The sequence below is a fragment of the Syngnathus scovelli genome, chromosome 6 (assembly GCF_024217435.2).
Source record: "Syngnathus scovelli strain Florida chromosome 6, RoL_Ssco_1.2, whole genome shotgun sequence".
NCBI lineage: Eukaryota > Metazoa > Chordata > Actinopteri > Syngnathiformes > Syngnathidae > Syngnathus > Syngnathus scovelli.
In genome coordinates this window covers 9,774,301-9,789,251 of record NC_090852.1, presented here as the reverse complement: position 1 = coordinate 9,789,251, position 14,951 = coordinate 9,774,301, and the positions used below count along the sequence as shown (strand labels likewise).

The following is a 14,951-nucleotide window of genomic DNA, read 5'->3' as shown; positions in this document are numbered from 1 at the left end:
TCCAATATTTAGGATGTTATGGAGGGGATAAGCCTTTTCTTCATTGCAATTCAAACAAGAAAGTTCTGAACATTTTTCCTCCAAACATCGACCTCAACGTTTTATCTCACTGAAATTATTGCTGCAAATGACACAAACAGTAAACAAAAAGTAAATGTGTTGAAATGTAAGAGATGTAATAACAGTGTTTGCTTTGCCATTCGGGAAATTATTATTTAATCAGCTTTAATAATTTATTTTAATAACTCAATCATTTCTAATAAAAGAAAGCTCATCATTAATGTATTATTTACTAGTATGTGCAATCCGTACTTTGATGCCAAACGGGCGTCAAAAGTGACGTGCAGTAGTTTAGATCCGCTTCTCATTGACTGCTTCCTTCCGAATTCTCCAGTGAAAGATGAGAAGAGGGAGGATCTTAGGATTGAGACCCGGCCCAGTGACCGATTTTTGGGGCGTGGATGAAACTCATTTCAGACCAATTGCAATTCACGCTGAAAAGTTGTAAACAAGCCTGACACGTTGGTTCAAAACTGGATGGAAGTTTGCTTTTAGAGGAAGAAAGGAAGTAGATGTAAAGCGTGAGTGACCAAACAACAAAAGGCAGGTGAGTTAACTCCGTTTTTTTAGACGACGTCACACTTACTTACGTATTTCCACGTTTGGGCTTGCATTTACCGTGTGCGCGTACGTGCGCTTGTTTTCTTCTGATTTAGTAAAGTGGCGCAAAGCTGCTGCAAACATCTGACACAAAGTAACATTTTCCTCCCACTGCTGTCTGACATTTCTGTGCAGTATACTCGTGGGACAACTTTGATATAGTAGCTACTCGTTGGAAAACTACTTTAGTAATTAGGCAAACCTTAATTTGCACCAATTGATATTGGCGCGATACTTGTTACTTGATACTAGAAGTTGTCGTACTACACATTTTTACCGCATGACATGTCCTACTAGTATGCAAAGTACTACGAGCGTGGAAAAAGCCAGCAAGTATGTTGTATACGGCGTGATTTTTTACGCGTTGGCACAGTTTGCGCAACGTGAATCCACGCCTCAGTTTCGGTATTAATTTGAGCAACCTGCTGCAGTCGACATACGTTTTCACTTGAAACGGATGTGGGTAAAATTCAAGCTGCTGAACATCAACGTGCATGTTGTGAGATCCCCTTGGCACGACTATACAAATAAGGAGGGGCTGAGGAAGAAAAGCTTCCTGTCAGCTTTGAGCTTTGGCAGGGATTCAGATGCTTTGACAACTGATTCTGCTTTGCAAGGACTATGGATGATTGAAGAGAAATGATAGTTCCATGATTAGGTGTGTTGATCGAGCAAAGTGAAAGTCCCAAAGTGCAATGCCCTCAGGTTGTACTATTGTGAATTTCACAATTTTTCAGTAAAACAAGTCAGACTGAAATCTATCATTAGCCCTATTTGGATCCATTGCGAGACGTCACTCGCCCGCTAATACCGGAGGCGTGCCGTTTCGTAAATTAATATAAGGAATTAAGTCATCAACTTGCGATAGCAACTGATACATTATGGAATCAGGTTTATGACAGAATAAACATCTCTCTCTCTCTCTCTCTCTCTCTCTCTCTCTCTCTCTCTCTCTCTCTCTCTCTCTCTCTCTCTCTCTCGCTCGCTCTCTCGCTCGCTCTCTGGTGATTTTTTTCGCCTATTGCTATAAAAAAAAATGTGTAAAAGCCTTTGCTTGTGTGTCATATAAGAGAAATTAAAATGCCTCACACTGAGATGGAAGTTTATTTTCCGTTGAGTTACCCCTGCAGATAAACAAGTGCACTGACGTCACTGTTTCCTGTCAGAGCATCAGACAGGGTTGTTGTGTTTTGGGTAGGTCAAGTTAGTTTTTATTGATTGTTTTGACCTGTTTGAAGAACCTGGAAACCTCTCAGTCTTCATTGTCCCAATTTCAGCAGGGCAGAAGACACTTCATGCAAATGTGTTAACACATTCTCATTGGATTGACACAGTTTTGCCACACTTGCAAAACACAAATGTTATTCAAGAAGTCCAAACGCCATTGTTTTAGCTGTGCTTACAGAACATAAACCTCCAAGCTCTTAGAAACTCCCTGATCAGTATGCAATCACCAAAAGCACCTGCCTGACACTTCTTTACAACATTTTTCAATTTGCAGTCGGTCTTCAGACCTGTGTTGTTCTTTGCATGCATGGATCGTAAAGTCTAAGGCAGATGAAAGGTGGAGTGAGAGTAAGAGGTAGAGGCGTGAGAGGGAGAGGTGTTTGTGTGCAAGATGGAGGTATAGCTGGAAGGGCTCATTTATGCGACTATAATATAGCGCAATATAGAGTTTTGTTTTATACTAAATGTCTGTTTTTTATTTTCCTAATTTCTCACACAATAATAGATTTTATTTCTATTTCCATATATTCTGTGTGAATATTTGATTTATCAGCCATAGTCTGAACAAAAAGAATGTAATCAATAAAATTTGCATCAAAGCATATCTGATTTTTTGCATGAGTCCAAATTTGAATACAAACGGCACTGGCATGTAAGCTACGTTCAGTCATAGGTTGCAATGACAGGCAATAGTGCACTGATTCACATGAGTGCTGTATATTTTGTATTTTGTTGTCCATTGTGGAATGATTGATTGGAGGTGCTCATACCACTTGTCAAAGTTGAGTTGTATGAAGGCAAAATTTGCTTTTGTTCCGTATTTTAAATGTTTTGGCACAGGTATTGATTGCCTTTTGCAAACAAAATGTGTCATTTTGACCACTGTGGCATCTCTCTAGCTATTAACTGTTTTGAAAATGTGGATTTTCAGTTGACGGCTGTGTCAAAATAATCAATAAAAACTATAAATCCACAATGCAGTTTTACTGCAAATGTGTGGCCTTTAATATGGGTACAGTCATTGACATCTAGCATCTTTTAATTCTTGTGTATTAAAAAAAAAGATGTGACGTGGCGCCTACGGGCTGTCACTCTCCCAGATGAGAATGCAAGTTGAGAAGTCACAGAATGCTTCAGTTCAAGCTATAAACACCACAATTACCTCGTTTGATGTGCCGTATAAAGTACTTTTTTTTGCTGTCTTCATCTAGGAATGGGGTCTTCGCCTGTATTTTTAAATGTTCTTAGTTATTCATATTGTTCCATGTGCATGTGTGAGGGATTGAAAAATACGCTATTCTTATTCAAGTGTTGTCAAAAGTCATTGTTGCACCCAAGAGGCAGTTAACACGACTACTTGAAAGAAATTTGTGGCAGGTAGGTTTCTGTGAGCTGGTTGTTGTCAGTTTTAATATAGTAACATGTTCCATTAATTCTTAATGTAAAACATTGATTTATTAGAATCACATGTTTTACAGGCATCACTGCATGTTACTCAGCATTTTATTTGTCAGGTACAAAAGAGCCAATAGGTTTGATGATGTAACCATAAGTACTTAGTTGGGTCATATTGGGTCAAGAGGGTGTGGGTGGATCTCACTTTTCTTCCCTGCTTTCTGCAACAGAGTGTAAAGAAAAAAAAGAGATGCGCTAAAACTTTATCTTCCCACCGACGTAATGTTTCTTGTTGGCCACTAGAGAGGATGGGTGAGTTGCAGGTTATTTTGAAGTATATTGTACCTTTACAGGAAATAAAAGATGTGATGTCAAGTGTCCCGACTCCTGTGCCCCGGTTGGTGCTTTTACCTCGGGCGCAGCCGGCTGCCCTCAGTCTCCTGCGCTAGTCCTGAGTCACCACATTACTCACAGGCATGACTTGTGCTATCAGCATATATTCAAACGCCGTTCTCCCGTCGCTTATAAACCCGCGAATCCGCAATAAGTGAAGCGTGAAGTGGCAAGGGATCACTGTACTCCTCAGTGAGCTGCCCTACTCAATAAACTGGCAGTGCCTGATGCGTGACTTCCCACCAAATTATTGCGACTAAACCAAAATACAGAATTGCAACATTTACACCAACGTTGCATCCCTAGTGCATATTGCTTCAAGTCTAGTACACCCATCATATAAGAGCATCAAAGCTCATTTGATTTTTTTTTTTCTTTTTCAGTTTAATGTAGCACAGGGCTCCTGAGTGTAATGGTAAGAGGTAGAATTTTGCTTCTGAAATTTTAGAGAATGCAAGAAAATCCTTCATCAACTCATGCCTGTGCAGCCAGTTAATTTCCAGGCTCCTTGTAAAAAAAATAAAAAAAAATTGGAGCGCTGGCAGGGTGTTTCTTGATTTTGAAAAATTGGTTAAGACCTTATAGATGATTTTGTGTGTACCCAATTTAAGCTGCATGCTAGATTACGGCCGGAATGTCTGTATATTAGTCTAACATATTGCACAGTGTTTCTTTTGTTTTAATAAATCACTTAATATTTAATTTGGTGGGGATATGCTATTCTTAATTGTATTGCTGCTATTATCATTTCAAACAACATAAAAATGAATCATTTAATTGACTGATCCAATTCTTCTGCTGTAGATCAAGAACATTTAATTAAAATCTTCATCCTAGTGCTATATGGAGCAAATAGCTTTTACAGGGCCAACCCTAATAAAAATTCCTTTATTGTGAGTTTTAGGCAGAGGGTTGACACAGGATTTCAGTTTTAGAGGTGTCAGCTCTTTAAATTACTTTACAGTGACTGTGCAGTGCAAACTCCTGTTTGTTGTTTATTAAGGATTAAGGTAGTGTATGATGAAAGAATTGGTCAAATAGTGGCCTTAGGTGTTGTAATAATTCAAACGGTTGACAGTGTATCAGATTCACTCATGCCGCCTCATTTACAATTCTCCATGATTCTCTGGCGGGGAGTTGTCCGTAAATGGATGGATCGAACAATCGATTAACAACCGCTGTTGTGCTACTACCTGTTTTGTTTTCCTTGTTTGTAACTTATTTTCCATTTTGCCTTTTGGACCAGGCTCATATAGTTTTACTGGAAACAGATGGGAAAATTGCTTGGAATTTTTAATACATTTTATTTAATTATACTGAAGAATGTGGCAAGAATGTGTTGTTGGTGCTTTTGCGGCTTCGTTTATGGTTGTTCTATATCTATTGTTGCTTTTCGTTGGTTGTTGTATACTGTGTATCCAATCAAAGACTGCGCTCTGTGTTTTTGCTGCTTCATGACGTCTTTTTTTTCATAGTAGGGCTTCGATGACATTCATTCCTTTCCTGAATGGTACACACGACAGTAGCAAGCTCTTTTGAGTGAATGCCGGGCAGACTACTTTGACCTTCAAAAGCAAATGTCCTAAGTTCTTTTTAGACTAGATGTAAACGCTAGCATCTTGTCTTTTTAAAAATAACATGTATTTTTGCCTACTGAAATAGTACCAGAGCCATGAGACTGTGTATGTTTATGTGTGTCGGTACTCCACAAACATCGGGACCGGGGGTGAGAGGGGTGAGGGTTAACACCTGACACTCAAATCTCCCACTGTGTTTTGTTGAAAGCAATTGTTACTGTCTGATGATCTATTGTGTATGTCACACCAGACGCTGGCATTGATATCAGCAGGCAACTAATTTGTCGTCTCGCTTTGCTTGGTTTCGTGCAAAATGTAGATGACAGGCGCCTCATTTATCAAAGAGTGCGTACAATAGGCTTTAAAGGGAAGTAAACCCAAAAATATTCTTAATAAAAATATGTTGTATGCACCCTTACTAGTCTAAACACGACATTCTAATGAATAATGTGTTTGTGGAAAATGAGTTAAGCAGCAGAAGTCACTTGATTGGTTGTGACCTGAGACCTGGCAACTGTGATGTCATTTTCAGTCAACAGCAAGTGGCCAGCTGGATTTTGCCTGTTTTGTTCATATTCCATAAACGAAACATTAATTGTTAACGTAACTAGCTGGGCTCCACCGAACATTTTATTACAAAGAAGATTTTGGGGTTGACATTCCCTATAAATTAGTTTGTAGGACTGAAATTTAAGGTGTGTGTAGATATATACAAGTAATGTATTTTGACAAATCCAGTCTGTTCTGAAATGCCTCTTGTGTTTTAAAAGAGGCTTTGGCCTGAATCCCTTACAGTTAATGCACAAATGGGCTTTGTGCTGTGGGTCTGTGGTGTTTAATTTATATTGTTAATATGAGAAACAAAATTAGTTTTTATTGTCAGATTTTACAAAAATTGAAGACTTCCATCCATCCATTTTCAACAGTACTTATCCTGTTCAGGGTCACGGGAGGTGCTGGAGCCTATCCCAGCTGACATCGGGCAAAAGGCAGACTACATACACCCTGAACTGTTCACCAGCGCACATAAAGACATAGAACCAATCACACGCCACTGAGCGCGAATCAGTCCCACCCTACCCATTGAGGCCTGTGTAACCTTACACCATCGGCGGCTCCAAATTGAAGACCTATTTTCCGTAAATAAATGCAGTCAGGGCGGCTCCGTGCCGCACTGGCTAGCATGTCCGCTTCACAGTTAGGAGAGCGCCGGTTTGATTCCACCTCCGACCCTCCCTGTGTGGAGTTTGCATGTTCTCCCCGTGCCCACGTGGATTTTCTCCGGGCACTCCGGTTTCCTCCCACATCCCAGAGACATGCTTGGTAGGCCGATTGAGCACTCCAAATTGCCCCTAGGTGTGAGTGCGATGGTTGTTCATCTCTGTGTGCCCTGCGATCGGCTGGCAACCGGTTCAGGGTGTCCACCGCCTACTGCCCGATGACTGCTGGGATAGGCTCCAGCACGCCCGTGACCCCCGTGGGGACAAGCGGTAGAGAGGATGGATGGATGGATGGATGGATGGATGGATGGATGGATGGATGGATGGATGGATGGATGGATGGATGGATGGATGGATGGATGGATGGATGGATGGATGGATGGATGGATGGATGGATGGATGGATGGATGGATGGATGGATGGATGGATGGATGGAGTCATAGTTCTGCCAGACACTGCAGGAAATGACACATTAGTGTCAAATCACAATGATTTGGTGAATTATATTGCCACCATCTCGTGTGCCTATGTAGCTTTGCTTTTGATGTGGTTCAGTCATATTCTTTGGCAATCTCCTCTACGGTTGCTTTCAATTTTCAGCGTACCTAGTGTCATTTCCTTTGAGTTTTTGAACCAATTCTTGATTTTGTTTTATTCGTATTTTACTTCTCCAATACATTTTTTGTGAAACATACATTGAATTGATTTGTTATTGGATGAGTTCAAAGCACTGTTTTGCTTTTATTTATGGTTATCAGATCCAAAACATACATTCAACATCAGTGATGCTTGTTCTTGCGCTCATTTTGTCACTCAAAAGCTGCAGCGTGTGTGTTTGAAGTCACAGAGATTCAACAAGGGAATTTGAAAGTCCTGAGAGTTATACAAGTATGTTACTGCCCACACTGTCCAATTAATTTCATATAATGTGGATGGAATGAAGGTGACAAACAATGAGTAATATGTAAATCAAATACTAGAAAAGTATTCACTGTTTTATTTGTTGCTGTCTTAAAAGTGATGGCCGTTGATAATTTTGTTTATTTTTTATTCCTCGCAAGATGTCATGCAAGTTTTGTCCATATGATAAAACACTGACTGGTAAAATGCTGACCTCTGGTGGCAAGGAAATCTTCACCAAAACGTTTCAGTGAAATATGATACAGCTACGTCAAACGAGCAAGTATTAATATTGAGCTGGAATAATTGAAAAGTTAGAATACTGCATTCCAATGCAATTTAACTGATATTTTTTTTTTTATTATTTTATCATTTCAAACACTATGTGTAAGACTTGATGGATACTTTTACTAAAACACCTTAAACTGGTATAATAATAATAATAATAATAATAATAATAATAATAATAATAATAATAATAATAATAATAATATTTTTTGTTGGTTCATGAGTGTTCTGTGGTATAGTGACGATATCCATCACATATTGATGAAAAATAATGCAGCCTATCATAGTGAGAACACAGCAGGATTTTCAAGGTGTATGTTATTTAATGAATCATTGTCATTACATCCAGTTTACATTACTTTTACCTATTCAGAGTCAAGCTTGAGCATTTGAATAATTTAGCAGAAAGCCTTAGCCACCCTTTTGGTCCTTTCATACTACAATTCTTTTCGTTTTCCACCGCTAGGTGGCAGAACAGATCTGATAATGGATAGGAATGACTATCGGTATAACATAGTGTTTCTGGAGTACTGAGGCAATTTGAGGAGCTAAATTCGATTGAAAAACTGTCCCCCACCCATCCCTATACTACCATACTTTTTTTTTCCAATACTCAAAGACCTTAAGTGTGAACCTGGTATTTTGTTGGAAAGTACTTCACTGGTAAAAAGTGCAAAGGAGTAGCAATCCTACATCACAAATTTGGTACATGCTAGTTAGTCATAGATTTCTCAACAGTAAAAAAAACAACTTATGGCTGGGATTTTATTTGCATTTGAAAGGAATAAATCTGCAAGCTGGTTTTATGTCATCTGCAACCCACAGTTACCCAGTTGAATAGGCCTGATTGATACACTATATGCGGGTTTTGCACGTTAAAATAGGAGTTCCTTGCTTTGCATTGCTGAACCATTTAACAGAGTATTTCAAAACAGTAGAGCAATAGTCCCTACAATTCACTGGCGAGCAGTTCAACTCCAACTTCAGTATTCTGGCATAGAATCCACCTCACCCCTGACTCGGGTGGATGGGAGAATGGTCATTTTTATTGATGATGCATTTCATTTTAATACAACCTGTTACAAAGTCAAACAACTATCAATGAAGGTTGTCTCATTTCACACCCACCACCAAGCAGCACTTAGTGAATTAGTATTGCTTAGCACTAACAAAGTCATGCTGTGACTGAGGGCTTGTAACTCATAGCTGAGACTTGACCGGCTCAGAGTTTGACCTGATTCTCTTTGAAGTCAAGCTACATGACCCCTGTGACCTTAAAGTCTGACCCGAACGAGGAAGTTTACATGAGTAGAAAACCAATCCGCTGTGTTTTCAGGGAGGATAGATGTGGATTAGATGAGAATGTGTGCTTTAGGTTTGTGTTTGTAAGCGAGACAGCGCAGTAGAAAGAAAGCAGCACGCACACACATTTAAAGACGGAAAGAAATCGTTCTTTCTTTTCAGTTAAGTCATATATACTATAGGAAGGAAGGAGTATTATGCACATCCAAACATTGCTCTAAAAGAACAGAGCCATATTGTTACCTGGTGTTTTTCTTCTATTTTGAGCTCTGAATATCCTTGTGTTATGTAGTAGATGGCTCAGGAAGCTTAGGGATATCTTTGCGAGTGTGGATGTTTTTTTTTCGGGGCATATTGGATGAAAAGAAAACTTCCCTGATGAATAGCCTACAGTGTAGATGACCTTTAATGAACGTTAAAATCAAATGTCATTAAGATTTTGTTGTTTGCCAGTGAGTGAATGCACAAGGGCAAGCCAGTTAAGCAGAACTCTCCACTTTGTTTTCCTTTAGTTTGTTTTAATAGCTGTTACAAAAAGTTTTGAAAAGCTCATATTCAATCACAGTGCTTTTGTACTCACCAGAGGCCTTATATTGCCAAGTCTACTACTTTTTCAGGTAAAGGCCGGCTCACCACACCAAATTTCCAAGCGACGTGCATTGAAACTCACTCTATCGACCACAGAGTCTTTGCCTCTGTGGAGCTGCAAGTACAGAGCGACAAACCTGTTCACTCACTTGCTCTTTATCCAAACTGATGAGGTCGGCCTACCTCAATCTACTTCCATGCCCTCAACGACTCCCGTCTTTGTTGATCTCATCATTGTGGCCTAGATTAGACCCCATAGCCATACTTAGCCTCGTTTGGTTGGATTTTACTCCGTCAGCATACACCTTGGTTTTAATGTACGGAATTTGCTTGTTTTCTTCACTTATGTGTGGTTGTGCATGTTAACTTTCTGTCAGACCTTTCACCTCTCAGAATTACAGGAATTGATCTCTTTCCTGAGGGTGGTTGGCTTTTGCTCCCACGCCTTGTCATGTCAAGATTAATGACTTCATTTGTGCAGTCGTATGGCACTAATTGCAACAAATCAATTCTCCAAATTGCATGTAAGTCACCACAGACCACCAAGAGGCTCGAACTACCCAGCCTGATTTAAACGCCATTACGACCTCCACAATTACCTCGGAAGATGCTCTGTTCAATTTTATGACCACCAAAGTGAGATGGTTAAGATTCAGTTTGTTGTCATATATAACGTTTTGCCTTAATGATATTTGAGCATTTGGCTTCAATTAATGGGACTCAAACCAAGATAGTGATGTTTCTAACAGGACAGTTACAATAAAAGACCCAATAAGTGTGTTTGGAGGTCATTTTCACCATGTCTTCATCACGTCAATGTTCTTAATATAGATGTTCGTAAAGCATTTGGCTAAAGTAAATGGCTTTTTAAAATTTCCTGTTATTGTAGTGAAGGAGTACGTACTCGATGCTGCTTGCTACATATTTAAGAGAACACAAGCGAGGGGGGGGGGGGGGGGGGGTTCACAGCAGGAGTCAATAGTAATGTGCAATTGAAATGCAGTACACTGTAGAGGCCTTTACAAATAGGCCAAACATTGTGTGATATAGAGGATTAATCATGTGTGCGTGACAGTGTACATTACTAACCCAAACACTCGCCAATATTGATCGGTAAATGTGAAAACCTCAACTTATGAACTTAATTCGTTCCGTGATCAGTAGGTGCTTGGGGGACGATGGGAATGGGGAGTGGGAGAATCATCCATCCAACCATCCATTTTCTGAACCGCTTAGTCCCCACGGGGGTCGCGGGCGTGCTGGACCCTATCCCAGCCATCATCGGGCAGTAGGCGGGGGACACCCTGAACTGGTTGCCAGCCAATCGCAGGGCACACAGAGACAGACAACCAATCGCACTCACACTCACACCTAGGGACAATTTGGAGTCTTCAATCGGCCTACCAAGCATGTTTTTGGAATGTGGGAGGAAACCGGAGTGCCCGGAGAAAACCCACGCGGGCCCGGGGAGAACATGCAAACTCCACACAGGGAGGGCTGGAGGTGGAATCGAACCCGCACCCTCCTAACTGTGAGGCGGACGTGCTACCCAGTGCGCCACCGAGCCGCCAAGTGGGAGAATCATCTACTGTTTAATTTCCCCTTAATTTCTACGTACGCTTCACCATCTTCTGACTACGCCCAATGCTATTTGTACTAGCTTTCTTCGGAGACATGATTTACTATAAAACTATGGATGATCATGTCAATATGCTACCGCGCGCCAGGACGAATATAGGAAGTGGCAGAGCGAAGGGTAGAGAAACGCGTACACACGTCACAACTTTACCTGACACGCTCTGACAGAGTCGCCCACAGGTTCGGATGTCGAATTTAGTTCGTAAGTGGAGGCAAAAAAATCTTGAGGCTCCGGTTCGTATCTCAATATGTTTGTCAGTAGAGTTTTCACTGTATAGCTTTATATGAGCATTTGGGAAGCGCATCAGGAGCCCATGACCGGGCAGCGGGGTATCCAGAATTCCCCGGAGCTGCACCCAGCATGGAGGAACAACTACGGCCTTTGTTGGGAACGCTGTTGATCTCACACTCAGTTAATATAGACTTTTCCCACTGACTCTGCCAACAGTCTGAAGTCATTTAATGAAGTGGCTGCTGAGTTTAGAAGGAGCCAGTGTGCTTGCTGCTTGCTTTGACAGAATGGAAAATGTCTGTGTTATGCAGTGTACAGTGAGTGACAAGACGCGCACGCTCCGATACTTGCGCCTCTATACAAACATACTAGCACGTGTCGTGGGATAGTCGCACATTCCAAGGTGTCATAAAGCGTGACTGTGTTTATTCAAGGTCATATGTAACATATTTATTCGGGAAGAATCCCTTATGACTAGTTTCAACCCCCCTATTTGTGAAACAAACTGGTTCAATTTCTCAGATTTGGCTCCTTTCATCACCATCCTGAATGATGGCACACACCACACTTGAGGAGTTACTCGCAAGCAAAGTCCGGCTTTCTTAGAATCAGTTTAGTTGAAATATGAAAGCTACGTGTATAATAGATATAAAAGAAGGACAATATTATAATGACAATGAAAACTGCAGGGCAATCGAAAATTTAACTTAAAGTGTGGCGAAACAAAGAATAAATGATGATGATGGTTCTCTTTGTTTATATTTTGATGGAAGCCCTGTTGCAGTGATAAGACTATTACAACTGTTAATAATAATAATGATACATGTTACTATCTGAGGAGTGTTTGTTCATATTACAGAGATACTGTATCAACGGCATTATTTATAAGCAACTTTTTTTTTTTTTTCCAGACCGATCTTTGTTATAGTGCACAATTGCCAAGCATGTTCTTTCAGTGAGCAGTCTGGCAAGGAGTTTGAGATTGAGAATGTTTGTCATCACGCCTTTTTCATTTTTTTCCCCTTTTAAGAGATAATTGAAACTGTCATTAACTTTAGTGAACGCTTGCGTCAGTGCAACAATACAATTGTCTAGATGAGTTTTCCAGCTCGGTAGACAACCGGCTGTATGGGGGAAGGGACGCAATATGTGTCAGGCAATTAATGTCCTCCAATATGGTCACTGGGAATTATTGATGAACATTGCAATGTTCTGCTGTCTTTCTATCAAGTTAATAATTGACATGTTGTCATACCATGAGGCACATGTAGGCAAGCATACATTGAAAACTGTGAAGGCATTCCACTATTACTATCATAATGTACCTCTTTATTCGTTGTATGGGTGTGCATGAGGGGGGTGATGTGAAAGAGGAAGAGTAGCAGGCAGAAGCAAAGGAAGAGGTCAGAGAACACGACTCACGATAGTCTTGAATAGCATATTGTGTCCTTTTGTTCTAAACTATTGTTTCTAATTTACAGACCCAAGGCTGGGTACAAGGAACACCAGCGCAGACACAATGGGGCACCGCGCATCAGCACATTTTGGAGATGAATTCATTATTGACGTAAACGTTTTAGCTGGCTGCTAGGTTCATTAGACTGTACGTCCATGTGGCCAATGATTTTACATCCACATTTTCGTTTTGGCTATTGTCAGCTGATTGTATCGCTTTAACGGTGGATGATCTCTCGAAGTAACGGCCATAGGTGATTACAGCTGACATTTGTCGAGCTCCGCTCTCAGGATGTGGTTGTGATGGGACAGTCGTGATTGTTTTGCAACGTCTTTGTGGTTATTTCTTCGGTCCATTTATTCGAGCCAAACTTCACTGTTCATGTCCATTTTCACGCTTGTCCATTTATCCACATCTGCCATGAATGGACAGTATCGCTGCATGTATTTGCTCGCACCTCCATTCAAGGCCCCCATCTTTTCATCTAAGGGCAGAATGCAGTCTGTTTTGGTGTCCTATTATGCAGCTGTCAGTTATTTTCCAAACACTCAAGTGTCATTTGCCTCAGATTCCGTCCCTTTCAATTCCCACGTCTTTTCCATGGCTCTCCAGCATGCATTTCATTGAGTGTGCATCAGCGGGCAAATTCATTCTTTTTCAAACATTTTCATAGCAGCCATAAGCCTCCCTTTTAAATCCAAGGACAATGTGTTTTTGTCCATCCTTTTCAGCGGCAAGTGTGGGGATTCTCATTCTCTCCCTCTGCCCCTCGCTCCCGCTCTCATTTTCCGAGGGCATCTGGGGGGACCCCAGAGCGTGGTGCTTCTCTGAGCACTCAATTGTCTGACTGTAATGAACCATGATGAGAGATAACAGAATGAAATGTTATAATTCATGCAGACCTCAGTGAAGAGCACGTGGCTAGCGGCGGGCCTGGTCTGTGATTGCCTCCTGCTCATCTTCCAGAACAATACGTTTGCGCTGCCAGCACCACTTGCCCTGCGTGAGCCAGCGTTGTTTTGTCCTCTTGCCGCTATTCAAAGTCATTTAGAGCTGAAAGGTTGTCTGTGATCAGCGACATGCCAGAACATCTCTTTGGGAAACTAGGCAAACTGTCTCCCCAAACCAGATGTCGTCTTGGAATTCTCTCATTCTTTACACAACAACTCTTGATTTACATACAGTTGACCCTTGGAACTTCAACTTAAGGGGGCTGTTTGAAATTGTATTGGAGATTTCAGATTTTGAAATATTGTTGCCAACAAGACAGAGTAGAATAAAATCCATAACAGAGGTCAGACCTTCGCAGTCACTTGCCCATATTTGTCAAGTTGGCATTCATGTTCCTCTTTCGCTAAACAAAAGACATACTCTGAAAGAAATCAAGGTTGGCATGCAATTGAGTTCATGTGATTTGCTCGTCCCGTTTTGTTTTGGTTGCTGCATCGTGTTTTTGATTCTTGTTCAAATTTTGGATCATATATTTCCTGGAAAGTCTCGGTCCAAATTTTGAGTGTTTTGACTCTAAGATGTTTTTGACGGTAAAATATTCTAGCATTGCCCAGTCTCAGAAGACCAATTATAATGCCTGTGTGATCAATACACGTTTTACTAAAGTACTTTATTTGAATAATTAGAGACTCATTTGTTTCATGCCAAAAAAGTGCAACAATCACTTTGCGCCTCTTTTTGCATGCACAAACCTGCAGTAAATCATGCCTGAAGAATGCAAAGCAAATCAGAGAAAACCCAGAAAAACTTCTTTAACAAGTGTATTTGTGTGTGTGTGTGTGCGTGCGTGCGTGCGTGCGTGCGTGCGTGCGTGCGTGCGTGCGTGCGTGTGTACACGCATGTCTGCTCATGTCGATTTCAATGTTACTTAACTAGATTGTCAAGGAGCCAAACAGGGTAGTGCTATGACAATCCTATTTTTATTATTTTCTCCTCTGCTCATGTCGCAGATAAGAAGATGACAACATGATGTCAGCACCAGCATCTAATATGTTGTATAAAACGCTTGACAGCAATGTTGTTTTCAACAGAATTGTTAATATAATATAGCTAATAAATATTGT

General features: G+C 40.7%; 1 protein-coding gene across 3 annotated transcripts in view; it reads left to right on the top strand.

Annotated features, from left to right (window-relative positions):
* Positions 1-444: 444 nt before the first annotated feature.
* The window catches only part of ccnd2a (cyclin D2, a), a 126,297-nt gene continuing 111,790 nt past the window's right edge, over positions 445-14,951 (top strand). Inside the window, exon 1 of one of the 3 annotated variants that reach the window (XM_049722767.1) lies at positions 445-607. The gene's annotated coding sequence lies outside the window, so the exon portion shown is untranslated. The remainder of the gene's footprint in view (positions 608-14,951) is intronic. The other 2 variants (XM_049722768.1, XM_068651086.1) reach the window with 2 other exon arrangements.